The following is a 20,706-nucleotide window of genomic DNA, read 5'->3' as shown; positions in this document are numbered from 1 at the left end:
TCAGGCCAGGTGTTAGAAGCACTGCACAGAGAAACAGACAAGGAAGCTGCATACAGCAGCAGGCAGCAAGGATGATGTCGTGCCTTTGCTCCTGCTGCTTCCTGAGCCCAAGTGGGATCCCTGGGTTGCACAGCAGCTGCTGAACAAAAAGGAGGGATGATGTGCAGCAGGGGGTCTGGCTGGGGGCAGCTTTGGACTGATGTCCTCTGCCTTTCATAAGCTCAGCTTCAAAAACAACTCTCTAGGCTTTCCCATCAGCCTTCTGGTTCAACAACCTGCTCCTCTCTGACCCTGTTAGGAGCAGCAAGGCTGAGGGCAGGCCCCTCAGGCACCTCCAACAAACAAAATTCAGCTTCACCTGCTCTGCTGGGAGGCATTGCGCTGCCTCTGGTTGCTACATCAAAGGACAGCTGCACTCTCACCATCACAGCTTCTTTTGAGTCTGGGGCCGGCATTCCAGCAGTTTTCCAAACACCTGCTGGTTTGGTACGGCCTGGCACATGCTTTGTCATCACTGACTTGCCAGAAGAAAGCACCAAGATTAGTACTGCATTCAACAGTCAGTCAAAATACCAAAAAGCTATGTATAAAATTGTCCACCTGTTGCTACATACAGTAGTCTATATTCTTCTGTATTTTCCCTACGATCGCTGATTTTTTGTATATCTTATTCAATTAAGATTTTTTAATATATATTTTTCATCTGGAGTCAGCACGTAGCTGAAAATTCACAGATTTCCTCCAGTGTTAAACTTTTAACAGTACACTTACATTTCTGTTAACAGGAAATGAAGTAAAAATATAGGTCCCTGCGAGGCATTTCAGAGGATGATCCTAAATAAGCAAAAACAGTATATACATTAAAGACAGGTCAGATCTTTATTATGAAAGATTATAAATACAGGATTACTGGAAGAAAGGAAGGCTCCAGCAAATTCAAGAAAATAACCTAAATGCAATAAATATGCTTTATTGATATATTAGTAGATAGTAGGCAGTACTGTAGAAACAACAAATCAGAAGCCAGATCACTATTGACCTAATAACAGCTCACACCCATGTCTGCTTGGAATTCTAATATCCCCACACAGAAACCAAGGGTAACTCAAATAATCAAAACATTAAAAATAAAAAATAATAAAAAAAATCAATACAGGATTTGGACTCTTAGCCCAAATCTGCCAAAAGGTCAAGAGAATAGAAGGGTTCAGCTCTAATTAGGAGCTTGTGTTTTGTTTGTTTTGTTTTTTTAAACACACACAGTTGATTCACCAAGTTGTTTCTCTTGAAACACATCCTACTGTATAGCTTGTTAGTGTAATCCTTACCACAGGGCTCCCTTCCCTTCACAGATCTGAAGTTTCAGGCTGCTATGTGCCACATGATCCCATTTCAGCATCATTTCCCTTCATGTTCCTGTGGTAATGTTGAATGAATGCACTGCATTGAGTGATAGGTTACTCTGGAGGACTGCACTAGGTGAGATTTTTTGTGTTTCTTATGGCTTTTCTTTGTTGTTCTTTTGTTTGGATGGTTTGTTGGTGTTGTTTTGTTGATTTCTTTGCTTAATCACTTGGGTCCCATCACTGTTTTTATTTTACTTTAGTAAGCAATTTCTTTGTGATACAAAATTCTAGCTAAATTCTTTAATCAGCTTTTGCTCAGAATTTGTTTATTTCCATCTGCATTACGAATGCAGGATTTAAACAAGGTATCAACACAGCATAATGCAGCAAGTGATCTTGTCAGTTTGTCCTTTCCTCTGAGGGATGCAGCTACTGTATTCTGTACTTCTGAAGAAAGGAAATAATAGGATTAGAAAAACATTGAGGACAAGGGGATGTCAAGCAAAAGAAAAGCATGCTGCAGTTCTAAAGCATTCTCATCTAGTATTGGGAATTGTAATCCATTTGTGCTAAAGACTTCGCCTCTGCTCATTATACAGGAAAAAAAAATCATAAAACACTCAGACTCACATACTTTGATACTGTTGTTTGGCCTATAGGGAACCACAATTAAAACACATTTGAGTAAAGGCAATTTTAGTCATTATTAAGCAACCTAAAGTACAGTCAGCCACGCAAATACAGCATTAGCTAAGGATTAAAATATGCGAGTCAGCCAGCAATCAACTAACCTTAAAGGTCCAGTGCTCATTTAGCATATCCACTATTGGTACTGCATAATGCCCAGTTAATTTAGAAAAATGATTCTATATAACTATGACAGAAATGCAAAAATATAGGCCAATAGGAATAACTTTTTTCTGTAAGAAATTGAAGCTATTGTGCAGAAATTCTCATTCATTACTCAAATAATGAGACTTTACCGTTTAGAACAGGAAACCAAGCAAACCCTCAAAAACCCAAAATCCAAGGTTTTCCTTTGTATCACCATTGGACAGCTTTTTAAAAAAAAGAAATTAAAAAAATCCTATTACACCATTTAAACAAGCCTCAGTAACATCCAGTATACAGTATAAATTTAAGAAAAGCTTTATGATTTGTTTCCTTGCTCTTTGGAGATATGAATCAGTTTTTTCATTCACTTCTTTTGCCTTACCACAGTTTCAGGTACAAGGCTAAACAACTTAAGGCTTACTTCTGTTGAATTAGAACGGTACTGAGAAGAGTGAACTTTCTCTGCATATTAAAGTTTACATAAGAAAGGTGAAAGAATGTCTCTGTGACCTTGTCAAAGGCCATGTTTCTCATTTAAACTGAGCGGTAAGCAAGCACAAATCATCCTTAGGGGTGTTAAAGTGGTATGCTAAAGCGAGTCTCTGAGCAAATAGCATTTGACTACTGTTCAGGAAACCACACAAAATAAAAGATGCTACCTACCTCCAGTGACGATTTGTCAATTCTAAAAGCACTATCAAAGCCAGTTATGATGTTTTTCCCCATCAAAGCCTTGTAGAAAAGGACTGTTCTCAGGGGATTTCCAGCAGACTAAATGTGTCTCAATGCAATTTAGACATTGGTTTCTTTCACCTCTAACTCAAGGTAATTCAGATGAGAACCCGTTGTTTTGGAGATGATCCGAACCCAGAGTAGACTGGGAGCAATCGGACATAGCTGCAGTTGGCAAAGCAACTGATGTTGATAGAGGCTGAACTTATTGCTCTGACAATGCATTTTCATGGCCAATTCTTGTGTGCAAATATCATAATAGAATCATATAACAGCATCAGCCTAAGATAGCCCCCTGTATTCCCCAGTGCCCATTCAAACAAGGTTTATGCAATTTTGCCCAGATGTGTGTATTTTTCTGTGAATGGGGGTAAGCAGAGAAAAAGTCAAGATCAAAGCCTACTGTCTTCCAGGTGAATTGCAGAGCTACAGAGTCAGCCTCTCTGACCCTACCAAGCCAGGTTATTCATTAGGAGGTAGAGGATCTTCATCCTATCAGAAAAAACCACTTGTGCAGGTTAAAGCTACCCGAGTCTGTCTGCTCTCTGCAGAAAGCAGGACAATGAGATGTGCAGATAAATTTTCAGAGAGAAATACATGTTACTGAGTCTTTCTGACCCACTTGGCTGCTAGCGTATATGTAAGCTAAAACAGTAAATGTAGTCATAAAAAATATGGCTGCCTACCAACTGCAGAAGTACTTGCAGTTGCAAAATATCATCACATTGCTGCAATCAAGCAAGAGATTGATTTAGCAACAGCATTATTTTCAGCTGTCCACTGAATCATAAAATCATCAGATGGCACCTTATCTTTTACAAGATCTTTTGACATGGGTAGTATTTTGAGTGTTTCTTCCTCACTTATATATAAGGCAGAAGTCATGAAGAGCCCCTAAAGCTCTGTTTTTCAGAGCCATTCAAGCATGCAGCAGCTGCAGTCCCACTGATGGGCTCCATCATGGATTCGATCGAGCTCTGTCTGGTAGGACATTCACCAGCCTGCTCCAGCCCAGATCCTTTCCAGGGCATTTAGGATGCATTTGGCAGAGAATTACCCTTCCTGCACTTACTCCTGTGCCAACCTGACCACCAAACCCCAGATTGCTTTCCAAAGAGACAGGAAAGCTTCTTAACATAAAACCACATCTCAAGAGAAACATTAAATAAATAGACATTTAAGTAAAATTGTTTTGTTACTAAAGCATGAAAAATACATGGCTGCAAATACAGGTAGATCTTGTAAATATGCAGTTTGACATCCCCTTAACTTAAGCTTGTCTTCATGACATTTTGGTACATCCTGGAAATAATAGTGAACTCTGGGATCTTTTCAGTTCAGTTCACATTAGGGAGAACCATGGAACACAGTTCACATTAGGAATGAACCACAGGCACACAAATTACTTCATTCCATGTTCTGTAATTTTCCACTCTTTCCCTCCGTATGGGCAATAAATATTCATTCTTCATGAAAGCAGACATTAAATTTTAAGTATGGTACCCAGGCTGCAGAGTATATGTTGGAAACTTTGTCAATAAATGTGGGTAAACATAAACGAAAAGTATTCACAATAGATCAATTTTCACAATTACATAATAAGTCCGTAATCTTGATTGCTGTCCATGTATCATATGCAAGTTGCCCTAATCATCACATGTACCTACAGATGTCTCTTTGAGCTGCTGCAAGGACAGTCAGCATCTGCAGTTGTTGCGAAATGTGCATTTATATAACAATATAAATGTATCTACTCTAATTTTAGCTCCTGCCAGCAGGGCAAAATGCTTGCAGCTAAAATACAAAGTTTGAAAATTTTCTAAACAATTTATTCATACTACCATACCACCAACCTTACTGACACATGAATAAAACCCAAAGGATTTTCCTACTAACTTGTTCATCGTAGATTTAAAATTTTAAGTATGTTGAACTACAGCTTAGTCAGTCTTCTACGTTTCTTCTCACTGTTCTACTCCTGCCCTTTAAATGATAAGGCATTGCTCTGCTGCGATTACAGTATAGACTTTCACTATTAATAAACCCATTGAGAAAACTGAGGCAGCCTTATAAAATTAGTTCAATCTTTATTATTTTCCTAACTTCCCCAAACTGAGTATTTCTCTGTTTACAAGAAGAGATTATATTCACCGCTGCTCTTGCAAATACAAAAATATTTCTACATGCAGAAACATTTCCACAATAACTGCTTTACTAAAAAGTAACAGAATAAGAAGGCAGAGAAGGATGGAGAATCCTTAAAGATAGATGGCAACCTTCTTTCTTTTTTGTCCCTTCCTTTTATATTGCAATTCTATATTCTTGTTTATTTGGATGTGGGTTGTTTTTTTGTTTTGTTTTGTTGTTGTTTTCTTATTTTAAATGGTTGCCATGTGAACTGGCAATACAGCATACAGACTCTATACCTCTTAATGTCTTCCCATTTTGAGAAAATAAAGGCAATTTTTAATGTATAACTCTCTGAGAACAGATTGCTTTCCAGACTAGACTTCATGCAAAAGAATTCAAAATATCATAGGCAATTCAGCAAAACAGCAACTTCCACCAAGCAAATCTGCTAATATGCTTCAATTTAGGAACAAACTGGTGATTTTATTACTCCAAATACAAACCATCATTAACAGGACAAAGAGCAAGAGCTAACAATGGAACAGCTCTTGAAAATTAGGTTTCATTGATTCATCTGAACTTCCTATGAGCTAAGCATTTATGAATGAAAACCCAGTATAATTACTATCCAAACCCTGTACAATCCACATTATCTTTTAATTCAAGAATAAAGTAAAGTGCGTATTTGTGGTGGAGACTGAGGAATGAGAAAATAAAACTTCCTCAGTATGAAACCATCACTTGGATTTAATGCCTCCCCAAGAAACAAAAACAAGACTGCTAAATTTGATGGGAGAGAACTCTTACATTCCAACCATATGCTGAGACTAATCTTTTCTAGAAAAACTGCATTCTCTGTTATTGTATCTGGAGAAGAGCACTTAGCTGAGTACAAGTCATAGACACTTGTGCTGAATTTCTAAGGGGAGGAAATGGAAGAACAAGAGGGAGAGGAAAAGCTATATTAAGAAGTTAAATTGCGGGAGCCCTTTGACTGCTATTACAAACTGAAGAACAGCTTCAGTGGTGAAAACCTGCCATTAATCTCTTATTTACATGGAAAGCACATGCTTCTTTTTATCTGAAATTCTTACAGTAATGACAGAAGCTAGGACTAGACAGATAAACACAATATGTCTGGTTATCAAGAAATTTAGATTCCTTATCTAAATTTGGGTTTGAAGCTGATATTTGCCTACTGTGAGCAGACAGAGCATCTGCTCACTGAAACTTATGTTCCCATCTTTTTTACTGCTAATAGCAGTGGTGAAATAACATTTTCTCTGATCCCAATTTCTCAGGAAGCACTCATTCCTAACAGGAAGGCAGTTCAGCTTCTGAATCCTCCCCAGAATCACAGATTCAAAAGCCTAAAAGTTAGAGCTGATGAAGTCTAACAGGAGGCTAGGCAGAAATCCATTACATTCTTTATTTATTTATTTATTTATTTTTCCAAAACCCAAATTGTTCTGAAATAAATATGTGAGCTAAACAAACACATATTTCTGATGCTACCATTCTCAGAAATTTCTAGCAAGGACAGTTTCTTACTGCAATTACAATGAGCCATGATAAATACAACAGCTGTATGCATCTGCTTCTTTCTGTGCACTACTGAAATGGAAGTGGGTGATTGGGAGTAGCCATGTTTATTTATTAGCTTTGGTCTGGTTTTTAAGAGTTCTCGAAGCACATGTAATTTTTAACAGGAGATCAACTGTGTGCTCCTTCGAACACCTGTGCTGTGAAACAGAAAACAGCAAAGTCTCTGTCTTGCTTAACAAGCTATTTCAAAGTCAAGGAAGATAGGAGGCCATGACACTATTCATGCAAGGAAGATATAAAGTCATCTCTGATTTTGTTCTCAGGGTGCTCCATCACGTAATTTATAGGCCTCATTATAGGCTTACATACCCAACACATATTTACTTTTACTCTGATCACAATATTAATTATGGTGACTGGCCTGAAGTCCCCATATGGATACTCACAGAACTCAATGTAGCACTTCTGAAAGCAAATGCACAAGAAATGCAAACATAGTAATTCAAGTCTAAACCCATCATTCATCAAAAAACTACATTTTTTCTCAGTGCTACATACCCATCTCTCTCTCTCTCTCTTATTTACATAAAACTCCCACTGATTACACAGATGATGGTAATTAAACTAAATCATTTTATGAAAGTACTGCCAAAGACAGATAAACTTTGGTCCTGCTATACATATGTCATATAGTGGGGATATCAATTAAAGTGCCAGATATTAAACACAGAAATTATCTTAACATCTACACTCAAGTTTCTGCATCATAAGGCTACAGTTTATCTACTCATCTACAAGAAACTGTTAGAAGCAGATTCTTTGCTGTGAGATAACACTAATTAAGACTGATAGAATAGCATCTCTGTATACCTCAATTTTTTACTCATCTGTTCTTTTAGCATCATTGATTTTTACAATGTCCAAGATGTCCAAGCAAAGTCAACATCAGTTTTGTCATTCCTTAAGAGCTGTCACATCTCTATCCCTAATCCACTAACAAAACATATTGATACTTTTAATAATTAGAGCTTCACTCCTTATTTTGAGGACATATTTTGCACAGTTAAATGCCATGAGGCCTATGAGTGCGCAAAATGGGACTGAGTGGAGGACTGAGTGATTACTTACCCCTCATACTGAATGCAAATCCATTCTGCCAGCTGCTCATGTCATTAAGGTAACAAGGAGCCTCAGAAACTATTTGGTTCATGTTTTAATGGTACCCTGCTGTCTGACTTCCGATCTCATATTTGCTGAATCAACACTATTGCAAAACTGCAAAGTCTGCCAGACATAGCAATGTTTCAATACGTGCTGATTCATCATGACAGGACACAGAAAGCCCTGTGGCATGTGCAGAAGAGCTTTAAATACTACTTAGTTGTTAACTTATTTTAATTAAAAAGGCAAATGCGCTAGAGAGAAGAAAACACTCGTTCTGTATCACATTGCTTTTATTTGCTCCACTTATCAGCACAAGAATGTCTTTGTTCCACCAAAGAAAAGCTATTTTAAAAGAATGTTTTCTTCCCTACCTTCATATTTTTCTTTCTTTTCTGCATAGCATATCTAAAGGCATACAGCTACCGGCTGCAAATACTACAGAGAATCACTAAATATAGGACAGCATGAAAATATGTTGAATACATTTGTCAGCACTCTATTAAAACAGAGCTGCATAGTAGAAATATTCCCACATTGCTAATAGATACTGGCTTTATCACCTTTCCCAAGGTGAGAGCACCCACATAGGTAGCATAATCAGTGACGTTTTTGCAAATTAGCTCAGGATAATTTATTTTTTTCCTCCATAAAACGCATGCTGAAAACGTGCTAATGAAGGTTATACCACTTTCAGTATTATATTATTAGCAAAAAATCAGTTGAAATTTCATTTGAAATTACAGAGGTCTGAGTCTCCTTTGTTTGAAGTGTTGCCAACACAGCTGTAGAGTGCATCTCAGATTAATGGGAGCCATGACAAACAGTATGAGTTACTCCAGCGCAAACTTTCCATCAACATGCACAGCAGGCAAACAATTGCAAACTTCCATATTTTCTCTGTAGTGTGAAGTCATTGCAGATGACATTATGTCGTTAAGTAGCAAAGGACATCAAAGCACTATATCACATCAGCAGAAAATCCAGAAATAGTGCAAGAAATACATCCACAAACTATTTTCAGCCTTTCCCAGGAAAACTACTGTGAAACTGCACAGTAGAGCTAAAAAATTTCAGCAGTCTGCAGACTCACAAATCCATAACATAGAAAGGGACCAGTGTTCCTTAATGAACAAGCTTTCAGATTCACAACAGCTCTGCAGAGCAGAAGGGCTGCAGAATTCCTTCTCAGAAAAGGAGTTTTGCTAATGATACAACTCCACCATTTATTATTCTTTTTCTTCAAACACGTCTGTGAGATTCATGGTGAAACACGATAATCTAACATCCAGAGTACAAGAGGCAGAAAAACTCTCTTCCCCACACTTGAAAATAAGATAGTTACTTTATACAAGTAACAGAAGGTTCACTGCGCATGCCAAGTTGTATTGGGAAGCAGTGAAGATTATCAAGTATGATTCAGCTCCATGGATGCACATGAATACAACCCCTGGAATCCACATTTAATCTGCTCTGTGTTATCATCACTACTTCTTAAACCCCCTTCCAAACACTGTCAGAGCTTAATTGACTGCATCCAATATCTAAGTGCTACGAACAACTGAGGATCAGTGCAGGGAAATCCTGTTCCTGTTCCTTTTAAAATCACTATTGTGGTGTTATTTTCTTGGTGCATCATAGTTTACACATGGTTTTAAACCATAAATCATAGGTTACGTGTTAGGAATAAATTATTTATTCAGACAGCAGTGAGGCACTGGCACAGCTGCCCAGAGAAGCTGTGGGTGCTCCATCCCTGGAGATGTTCAAAGCCAGGCTGGATGGGGCCCTGGGCTACCTAAGCTGGTGGGTGGCACTGGCCATGGCAAGGGGTTGAGAGTGGATGACTGTTACCTTCCATCTCAATAATCACCAAGTCTTTTGATGAGGAGAACATTAGATTATTTTTTTTAAATACACACACATTTGAAAACACCCTAAACAAGCATAGATATCTTTGCCTATTAACAAGAGAGGAGCTCATAAACATCTTGTTTTCTTAAGATTAGCTATTTATTGGATCCAGATATTTAACTTTTACAGAAATCACAGAAACAAAAAGTCTAAGTTTTCTGATGCTTGACAGATATCTCTTTATACCAGTCCTACCCTTTTCCCAATGAAACATTTGGATCCAGTGAAAAATATTCTCTTAATATTTGTTATCATGCAGGATTCTGGTAGTCAGCAGTATCTTAGGTTTCCACTGGTATTTCTTATCATTAAATTGTCATGTTAGTCTTGTGGTTTTAGCATATATCTTACCTACAGATCTTTCTTTCTCACAGATTTATAACAGTAATCCTCCAGTCAAATTAGCCTTAAAAAAGATTACACCTATCTGTCAATCCATAAAAATAAGTAACAATGGTAATGCAGTATTAAATAAAATATATAAAAGATGGATATGTTCTTTGCACCCATGTTATAAAGGACACAAAGTAATGTGATTAAATTGCAGCAAGAAAAACTCAGGTTAGAAACAGGAAAAGCATTCACACAACCAGGGCAGCTACAACATTCAAACCAGGTGCTTGGGGGTGCTGTGACATTTCTGTTATTAGAGGCACCTAAGAGTAGAAACAGAAATCCACCTTGAAGTGTTATAGGTCTTGTCAATCTTAGTGTGAGTGAGATGGACAAAATAACTTCTGTGGTGTTTTCTATCCATAGTAATCTAGAATGTGCAGGAGAGACAGAAAACTTCAATGCTTGGACTAAAAAAAGTTTACTACATTAAATTATTATCTGAGCTCATCTCTAGAGCCCATTTCATTCTTTCAACACCTATTAGCAGAATGTGTGCCCCCAGGGAACTGATACTTTTAAAGCAGAGAGCGAGAGAAAGAAGGAAAAAAAGTAACATTAGATATAATCATAGTACAACTGACAAGGAATTTGCCTTCTACAGCCCTTTTCTGTGTGGGTTTTAGAAACACGTAAAAATAACACATCTCTGGTGAAAAGAAGTAAGCATAAAGATCATCCTGCCAGAAACATTACCCGACACAACACTCCTTAATATTATTGTTATTCATAATAGCAAGATCTCATTAACATATTCATGAAAGCAGAACTGACTTATACAAAGTGACTTAGACATCTCTCTTCTATGCATTGATTGTTTTCATACCTTTTGCTACACATTTTGATGCCAGAAACATCTGAGATGTACTAGAAGAGTGTTGAAAGCATACACATGACCATGAGGAGGCAAGTAGCCCGAAGAAATCTGAGCGTCTGAAAATCTCGTATCCCAGGGAGCAAGATGCAACACAGCAGCGACAGCACAAACTGAGCTCCAGCAGAGGACCTCACCACCCGCACACATGCCCACAAGCAACACTTGCATGTTCACTGCATTGTCTGATCTGTCACTGCAGCTGTTTCTACAATGGCACAACGATAATAACTCAATCCAAACACATGATGCAAGTTTTTGTACTGTTCTCATAGTAGCAGTGAGGCAAAGGTATACAACTATTTACATTATTTGCAGTACCCCAGCTCAATCTGAGTTCATTGCAATTATGCCCTTTTTTCCATTGGGTGAAATGCAACTTAGTATGACATCTCTTGAGATTTAACAGTAGCCCTCTCTTGCAACATCTTCCTCTAAATAGATGTAAACAGACATCCAACCACAAATACAGTCATCCCATCCCACTTTCCCTTTTTTTTCTTTTATTGCTTTACAAGACTGATTAAGAATTCTTTGGTAAAGAGTAATTTCTTTTAGTTACTCCTAATATCTGCCATATAAAACGTAGTCATTACTGTATTCTAGCTCTATTTTCAGGTTACAATGACTAAATACAAGGCTAAAAAGTTTTTTTATAAAAAAGGCAGCAATTTTTGTGCATAAAGATTCATGGACAAATTGCCTGCTTTATGGAATCAGAGAAGCTAACAAAAGTTCTCTGATGACAGCTGCAAAAGAAGCTGCCTAGAAAAGATCAGTAGAACCCTTTGGTATTCAATACTTTAATGTAAGCCTCTATAATTAAATGTTAGATTTTCAATTACCGAAATGATCAGATTAAAGATGGGTTGATCAAAGATTAAAATTTAATTTGGCTACTTCAGATACTCTAGTAAAGATGTTCTGTTGATTCTCAAACCAGTAGCACTTAATTTAAGAGTATTCCAGGGAATATCTCATCGCGTCATGAACTGCAATGTGTTCACTGCTTAGCTTTTCCCATTAGAGAAAAAAGAAAAGTGCACAAGAAAATTTTCTGCTGATCTTTGCAGGCTAAAAGGGCAGTAGAATTTATACTATATCCTATCTTTTGAATAGTCTCAGCCTAATTGCTCATTATACCTACAGACTTTTGTTTCTGGAAAATAATATTAGACATTACCACATGTCTCTTCGATTGTATTTTATTTATTTATTCATTTTCATGCAGAGTGTAGTTCTCAGTAGAAGATCAAACCCATCTCATGCAGCATATTATCCATGGGCAGTCTGGTCTAGTGGTTGGCAACCCTCCCCACAGCAGGGCGGTTGAAACTAGATGATCTTTAAGGTCCTTTTCAACTATAAGTATATCAGTACAATGAGGAAACTCCCTTTTTATGTCAGATAATGACTTGGATGTAATAATATTTTTCTTTGCCTTATCCCACAAAAGACTAATGGAAAAGGAAAAAATGAAACGGAAAGGAAAAACTAAAACACAATAGCTTTCTTGCTACATTCAAGATATTTATGAAGGAAGAACAATAACAGCAGCACAAAAAATTTATTTCCTAAAAGAGCTAAATGTGTATAGCTCAATTAATTGATAGGAATGAGATGATAGAAAGAGAATGATCAATTAGTCTAACTACAAGCATTTCAAATACCACAAAGACATTCTTAGCACAACTCTGTAACTAACATAACTCTGAAAAATGATCTTCCATTACATTTATGGCTATTTTACCACATAGTGGGCAATTGGCTTGCTTATGCTCTCAATAAAATCTGTAAATCTTTGCCAGTCAGATATTCCTTTACCTCAATCTTGATTTCTTTACTTCTCTTTTACTCCTTTAGACCATTCAGACTAAAGGTCATTTGTTTAGGCAGGGACAAAGACCATTCAGTCTAGCTTAAAGTATGTAACAAATTAGATACCTACATTAAGCCCCTTATCAATCTTTTCTCTTCATTAACAGTGCAAAAATAACAGGCATTGTTCACAAGCATCTCAAACCATTTAAAACCAGAAAGAGAATCTTTCCCACTCATAAAGAGACAGGTAAGAGTATACAAAATCAGGTGGGAAGAATAAGGGCTTTCAGATGCAACTGTAATCAATATGGATTAAATGTTTCTACAAATCCTCTGCAAAACATAGTGTCTGAGCACATTAGAATCTGTAACCCAGTCCAAAACAAAATCTTGAATCAGACCACATTCTGAATCTGTTTTTAAAAAGCACTGTATCTAATCTTCAATTTTATTTAAAAAAAAAAAAAAAATCTCATGTATGGGGTTAAGGTAAATTACTACAAATTCTCTAAATTCCCTACTGACAATCAAAAAAGGTGTGATTATTTCAACTATCTAGAATTACAGAGAAAGGATCCACAGGTATTATGTTGAGTATTCCAACAGTAGCAGTAATATAGAAAACAATGTCAGAAAATATAATATGAAGAAAATAAGTGTGAAATAGTTTCATAAGAGGAACAAGAGGAACAGAAGACGGAGTGATCTCATGTTAAACACATGAACACATAAAGGCACTCATATGGTATATTATGTATATTTATATCTCTACAAGAGCATTTTTTCCTCCCCTGCGTTTATGTAAACGTAATTATTTGCTCTCATATATATGTTACAAGGAAGGTGCAAAATGTGAAATGTTCATACTTAAAGATGCACATGCAAGCATGAGGGCAAGATTTGCCAATTTTCATGCCTAAAAATGTTGTTTCTTCTTAATCTCCCTGACCACCCAAGTATGGGAGAAGCTGGAGCAAAAAAGAGATAGAAGTGGGCATACACATCAAAAAAAAAAAAGATTTTTATAACTTAGTTTCTGAATTTGAATTTTTTGTTGTTATCTTTTACTCTAATCACCAGGAACTGCAAATGTAATTATGTTCCTTCGGTTCACGAAATGGCAACACACACTTGAATTACCAAGGACCAGAATGTTAAATATCAGTATTTAAAGTGAAAATTCTTTGAACAGATCCATAAATCCACATAAAAGTGAGATCTTGAGAAGAAAAGCACAAAGGAAAACAAAATAGTAAAAATAAAAGGTGTTACTACAGAAAATTCTGCTACGTATACTATGGACATTGTACACTACACGCTAAATGTTCTTCCCCTCTTTACCATTGCATCTCAGTATTCCCCTCACAGCTGTTTTTTCAATAGTTTGGGACTTCTTTTTATTGTATATCCTAAGTATTGCTTTGCAACCTTGTTTCTTCACCTGAGACTTTTTTTAAAAAACAAAATAAATTTGAAATATCTATGTAAAAATAGGACTGACAATCATACAGTTTGCTGTGCTTCTTCGTTGCTTCTTTTTTATTACTTCAAATCACAGCTTCTACATTTCAATATTTAACCACTTCTTACATCTTTCTTAACAACTTCTTCTTCCATTACTGCTCTGCCCTTGAAATGCTCTTAAAACTTCTACAACTTTTGTGGTGAATTCTCCCATATTTTAGACTCTTAAGGTTCAGCTAGACAAGGTGTTAAGATGATCATGCCTAGGCAACATTTTTATCACAAAATTTTGGACTAGTGATCTCTGAGGTTCCTTCCAACCCAGATTTTTCCATTATTCTATCTGCCCTCTTCCCACTTGTTCATTTTCAAGCAACTATTTCAAGTGCTAGCTCTGGAAAAGCAAAGAAACTTCCCCACTACTACTTCCCATCCCGTTAGACTGAGCTTTGGTTGGATCTATCAAGACTTTTTTCTTATAAGATTATTAAAAAAGATCACATGTCTCTGACTCACAAGACCCCACCTATTACCAGCTCACTGACAGCTGTCTGATGTCAGGTTTGACTTCAGACTGTTCAATGGCATTGAAAGGGATAGGGAATTCTGTGCAGTTCCCAGCCCCCACTATCCGCCTGTAAAACTCTCCTTGGACCGTGAAAGCTGAGGATGCTCCTGGTTTCCAGCACGTTCCTGTCATCAGCTGAACCATAGTCTCCCTCACTGCTCATAAGCTGGCAGAAATACAGCTGTTACATCTCATCAAAGTTGCAGAACATAGAGACTGCCCTTGCTCTGAATGGTCAGTAATTTTCCCACAAATAAACTTTATTTTGTAGTTCTATAAATATAGGAAAGCAAGATTTTATTACCTGACATATACAATATACTTGTCACTTGTCATAATGTAGTTTCAGTAGAGGCTATCCTTTCTATACACTTACTACCATATTTTTATTGTTGATTCAACAATTTTTGGAAATTTGCTTGACTGAAATCCAATTGCTATTACTAATATATGTTGTAATTAATCTCTGATTTGGAATCTTCTAATTACACTACAGTTATGTGAATGCAGTAAGCCAAATAAAATAATTTAAATGTTTTCAGAAAAATGTAAAATTCCTTACACAGGTGATCTTGTTTTTTTTCTCAACAGCTCACAATAAATGAATAAACCAAATTTCAAGATTCCTGCTCAGTGGGAATATCCTGTCATCCAGCCAGTGACCTGTTACAATGTCTATTATTAGATGCACTATTTAATTAGGATACACACTTAGGAGTTCTCCTTAATCAGGATGTCTCCCAGTGAACACTTCTAAGTCCAATGATACTCACAGGCAATGACTTTCATAATGGGGACAGTAACTTTTGTTAATTGGGATGCCTTAGGGTGAGTTAGAGTGCTAGCCTGGGTCTTGTAGTACTTCTGTCTTTTCTGAAAACAGCTTTCAGATATTCTCAAGTGATGACAGAAAACAAGAAATATCTGCTCAGTCTCCTTCTAGATCCTACTGCGCTTTAGTGTCAGAAATAATATAGCTAATGAATGCGGGTTTGTGCCCCCTTCAAGTAAAGTTTAAAAAAAGGAATTTTCAATTAATCTTTTAAATTCTAAAGAGTAACAGCAGGAATAATCAAATTCAAAATTCATAAGTCATATTTACTAAAAATTAATTTGCTTTGAAGGGAAAAAAAATCTCCTTCCTTCCATTGTGAACTTCTGCCAAACACAGCTGTGTTGTTGCTTTTGTACTACAATTCAAAGTACCAACAGCAAGGTTTTCTTAAAAAAAGAGGATAGCACTGAAACATCAAAGACAAATAAAATCAATGAAACATCCTCTTTGACTGTGCTTCTACACAAACTAAGGAGAGAAAAAAAAAAAGAAGCAAGAAAAAGCAAGAAAAAGATTATCCAAATTGCTCAGTCGTAGAACTGAAGGAACATACCTAGTACAAATATAGCCATATGATACACACTTACCATTTTCAGGGCACAAATGACAAGCAGGTGCCTAGCTCTTCAACACTCCTGAAGTCCCAAAAGACTCACAGTCAATGTCTGCACACAAACTAAGCTTTAATAGACATATTGGACTCAACACTTAAATAAATTGCTTGTGTCTGAATGAGTCTTTCATCCGCTGATACAAATATAAAATGCGTTAGAAAAACACCAATGTGAACAGTAGTTCATCTCAAAGTGTTTCTTCATCTGAAAACTGGGCTGATTGGAGTTCCATAGTAACAGCTGATATTATGTTTTCTATTCCACAGTGACTCTACCCTATTGATGAGTCTCAATTACTGAATAATGCAAGCTCAGAGAAATTACTAAATACTGTAGCCAAAGGTGGGCAAGATTTGTAAAGGCTACTTCTTTTATAGTACAAGGCATGTTTCATAAATGTTAATCACATCCTTGAATTCGTATTTCTGAAATAATTTGTAATTTGGGGAAAATTACTACAAAATAGTAAGATCTGGTGAGTAGGATTCCAACCTAACCTACAAAAGGTTTGCATTTGCATCTTTACTTGTGACTATATTAATTCTTATATATATTTAATTAATCGTATAAAAACTGAGTTAGTTGATCAGTATTGCAGAGATGAGGCTAGAATATTACCATCTGTCAATTTATTTTATTAACTTTCTCAAATGCAGCATAATTCAAACCAGAAAATATGAACTCAGAGTAGTTTTATTTTTTTCCCCACAGAAAAATGATTTTCTTATGAAGTTTGAAATACTAATTTGAAGTTAGTAGAGACCTTTCTTTTAAGTTTTGTCTCTGCTGCTCATAGCTCTATCATTACTCAAAGTTTTTCAACACCTGGATATACAGTTTCTTTGGATTTCTAGAACAATCCTAGTTCTGATGATGTTTTGGTGTATTCACTTGCACAAAACCAACTTGGTCAGTTCAAAATACACATCATCAACAGCTTTATATCTGTAGGGAAAAAGCAGCCTAGGTCATGCATTTTGCATATTTCAGAAAAATAAAATTTGTATTTAGTATTTGCAACCAAAGACAGGTCTCTGGCTTTCAGAAGACTTGCACTAAGGATGATCATATTAGGATGATTTGAGACTCTGTATGGTCTAATTGACCTTTCTTACCTCTGGAATGAAATTTCTAGTCTAGTTAACACTGAAAAATTATGAAATTCCAAGACTATAACTGTGCATTTTCACATTTTTCTACAGAAAGGGAGATAAAGAGAGCACCGTCTCATTAACTATTCTACCCACACCCTGAGAACATGTATTCTATTTCAGAAGAAAGGAAGACACTGAGTGTGAGCAATCATTTGATTTTATTGGAGATTACTTTTTCTTACACATAACCATTATAATTCAGAAAGCAGAGAGAGCATTTGGCTTGCCCTGCCACCCAGTTCTGCTTAACTACTCATCTACTCTTGGTTTAATTGCCTTTGCTGTAGCTCTTCACAGATCCATTCCAATTCTATTGAAATTCCATTAAAATTCCTTGACTAAATTTCCTTATAGAAATAAATTTCACATTAGCTATTTCATTTAAAGGCAAGACTTTTTCAAATATATCTACAGTAAATTTACTGCAACATAGTTTCACTGCATGTTCACTAGTTCTTTTATTATAAGCTTAGAACAAGCTTTCCAGTCTCATTTGAAACCGTCATGGTTTCAAACTATTTCTATGATCTCACACTTTGCTGTTCTCTCTAAATAAAAAGACCTAAATCCCTTTAATCTGTATTCATTTAGAAGCCTGGTCTAACCTTTCACCATGCTATTCAACCTTTTCTGATCATCTCAAGTTTATTAGCATCTGTTTAGAAATAATTCAGCTTACGTATTGCTTACTGTAAGACAAAAGTGAAATTTTTATTCAGTGTATTACTAGGGGGACTCATACTGGTTCTGAAAGAGCAATTCAAAGATTAGCTGGTTTGTTAGCCAACAGCCCTACCATTCACTCCTTGTCATGCTGCCTGCAAGCCCTATACTTATAAAATGCTAGGATTGTTCCAGTTTTACCAGATACCCCCAATTGCAGTTGGTATTATGTTTCACTGTATATCGGGCGCATGTTTATTTAGACAAATATAGGCTTCATCTGTTGCTTCATCACAATAAGCAACATCTGCATAAGCAGTACATTAGAAACCACTCTTGAGAAAAGTATGTATGTCAAATAATTAAAGAACTATGACAGTCCTTTAAAAAAAAATTCCTTACTTAGCAGGGCCACTCAAGCCTACCAACCATCAACTAATGCCGGATAAAACTCACAGAGCTACTTACTGTGTTCCAGTTTGTTTCCCTGGAAATTGCAAACTAAATCTTCATGTTCCAAACTGTTCCCAGTGTACTGGAGCTTCATCTTGCAACAAGGCTTAGAGAGACAGTTCTTTCCCAGTACTGGCTACTAGTCTGTCGCTCATATTGAGCCTCAGTGCCACTGGCTCCTATAGCCAGGTAATCTGCACCAAGGCAGTATGTGCTGCAACTTGCATCTTCCTCAGCCCTGAATCACCCCCTTACCTAGTGCCATGACTCCCTGCAACACAGCACTGCATCATCTTGCTGTTCTCACCCACATTTTCCTTCTCTGTGGAAATAGAGGTCCATAAATACCCTGAAAGTTTCCTTCTATCTTGCTGCTCCTGGGCTAGCTTCATTTAACACTTGTAGAGAAATATGGAGAGTAAATTGTAAACCAACTCACATACTCAACTGGTTATTTGATTACCTGTTCATTTTTTAGTTTTACTCCTTTTAAACACTGTAAGATTATCAATAAAGCTCAGTAGTGACAGGTCCTTGTGATCAGAAGGGTCTCACGTCTGAAAGCCATAATTTTACCCAATAGGTCACAGTTCAGAGCTGGCTGAGAAAAATTACTCTGTATCCACACATCAGAGAAGATGAAAGCAAGCAGCTGTGTTATGTGTCTTGATTAAACTGCCTCCTTACTTATCACCAATTCTATCAGCCTATCATTTAAAGAAATATTACTAACAGACAACTTTTTAAAAAGAAACCAAATCTGCAGTCTTTATGTGCACATATTCAAGAGCCATCTTCAAAAAATACATCTATTGAAATAATCTGAGCTAGAAATATGCTGTTCATTGACAATTCAAGATAACCAACGGCTTATTGATCTTTCTCCTCCTCTTTCCTTCACTGAGAGAATGATTAAGAGCCGCTGATGAGATAAAATGCACCATACTTAACATCAAGTAAAATGCATAAAAAGTTTAAAATTAGCTGAGAGTTATTGTCAACACAGTGTTAGTGGTTTTCTTTTTGTAGAGCTAATTTTCCACTTAAATTCTACATCAGATAGATAGAAAGAAACAAATGGTAATATCAAATATGTACATCCCGGGAATGCAAAGCTGCACAAAATCCTGTGTGACTGTGCAAGAATATCCATATTAGCAGGTGCCATCACTGTTCATGTGAGGTCAGAACTAGCTGGATATAAGCCAGCTCCAGTTCAAAAAGTACAGATCCATGCCACCTTGGTTTATTATTTTAGGATTAGCACTGCAATAACACGTGCTGTTGGCTTGCACCCAGCTGTCTAAGAGCACAGATGGAACAGAAGCATAGCTGTCCAAATCTGTCCATGTAAACATGGCCTGCATGTCACTGCAGATCTCTGTTTTAGGAGTTAAGACAGAAATTTCTCAGGATATACACAATGAACATGATTCTCCCTTTGCTGACATTGATATAGGAAGTAGTGACAGAAAAGACAATGGATTGCACACATAGCCACAGATCTTAAGTACAGTAAGAACCTGGCTTAGGGGCATCTTCAAAATATATTCTTCTCCCCATTGTTTTAGTGTTCAACTGTTTCCTTCTTCAGCTTCCATGCTTGTTTTTCTTCCCTTGCATTTTAGTAAATCTTGGACAGGTTCTGATGACACAATACGTGGTTAAAGCCATACTTTCATATCTGGACATTTAATACTTGTCAGTATATTAAGGCAACATTTCATGGTTCCAATTTTCCTGAATATAAATTAAATTCCTAGAAAGTAATTATCTTACTAATTTCTTTCCAGATTGCATTGATATTTTATGCAGTTTCCCTGTGTTATAGCTCTACCTGGCAGGGTTCTCAGGATTTTCTGTCTGCAGACAGCTTTTTGAGCTCTTGCTGGTAGCTGGAGAGTGAGTTAAAGTCATTTAGCATATTCCAGAAATAAATTAGCATCTTGTGACATCAGCTAACTACTTCATTGTCAACCTTAAGTGACTGTTTACTTCCACAGACATTTGATCAATAAAGCCCACACTAGTGACAGAATGAACAAGATTGGAAACTTTCAGTAATGTTCAGTGTTAAGGTTGGGGAAACCAAAAAGTGAAACAGTGAAATTTTAAATCATAGTATTTTCACATCTCTGATGTTTTCCAAATAAATGAGGCAATGTTTTTGTGAATGACTGGACATACATAATTCTGTGACACTGA

General features: G+C 36.5%; 1 protein-coding gene across 1 annotated transcript in view; it reads right to left on the bottom strand.

The window, feature by feature from the left end:
• GRM8 (glutamate metabotropic receptor 8) overlaps nt 1–20,706 on the bottom strand; it is a 319,688-nt gene that overhangs the window by 197,964 nt on the left and 101,018 nt on the right. The gene's annotated exons all lie outside the window — the stretch shown is intronic.

Source organism: Meleagris gallopavo, chromosome 1 (assembly GCF_000146605.3).
Source record: "Meleagris gallopavo isolate NT-WF06-2002-E0010 breed Aviagen turkey brand Nicholas breeding stock chromosome 1, Turkey_5.1, whole genome shotgun sequence".
Taxonomy (NCBI): Eukaryota; Metazoa; Chordata; class Aves; order Galliformes; family Phasianidae; genus Meleagris; species Meleagris gallopavo.
Note: the sequence above shows the minus strand (reverse complement) of the source record. Positions and strands in the feature narration are given on the sequence as shown.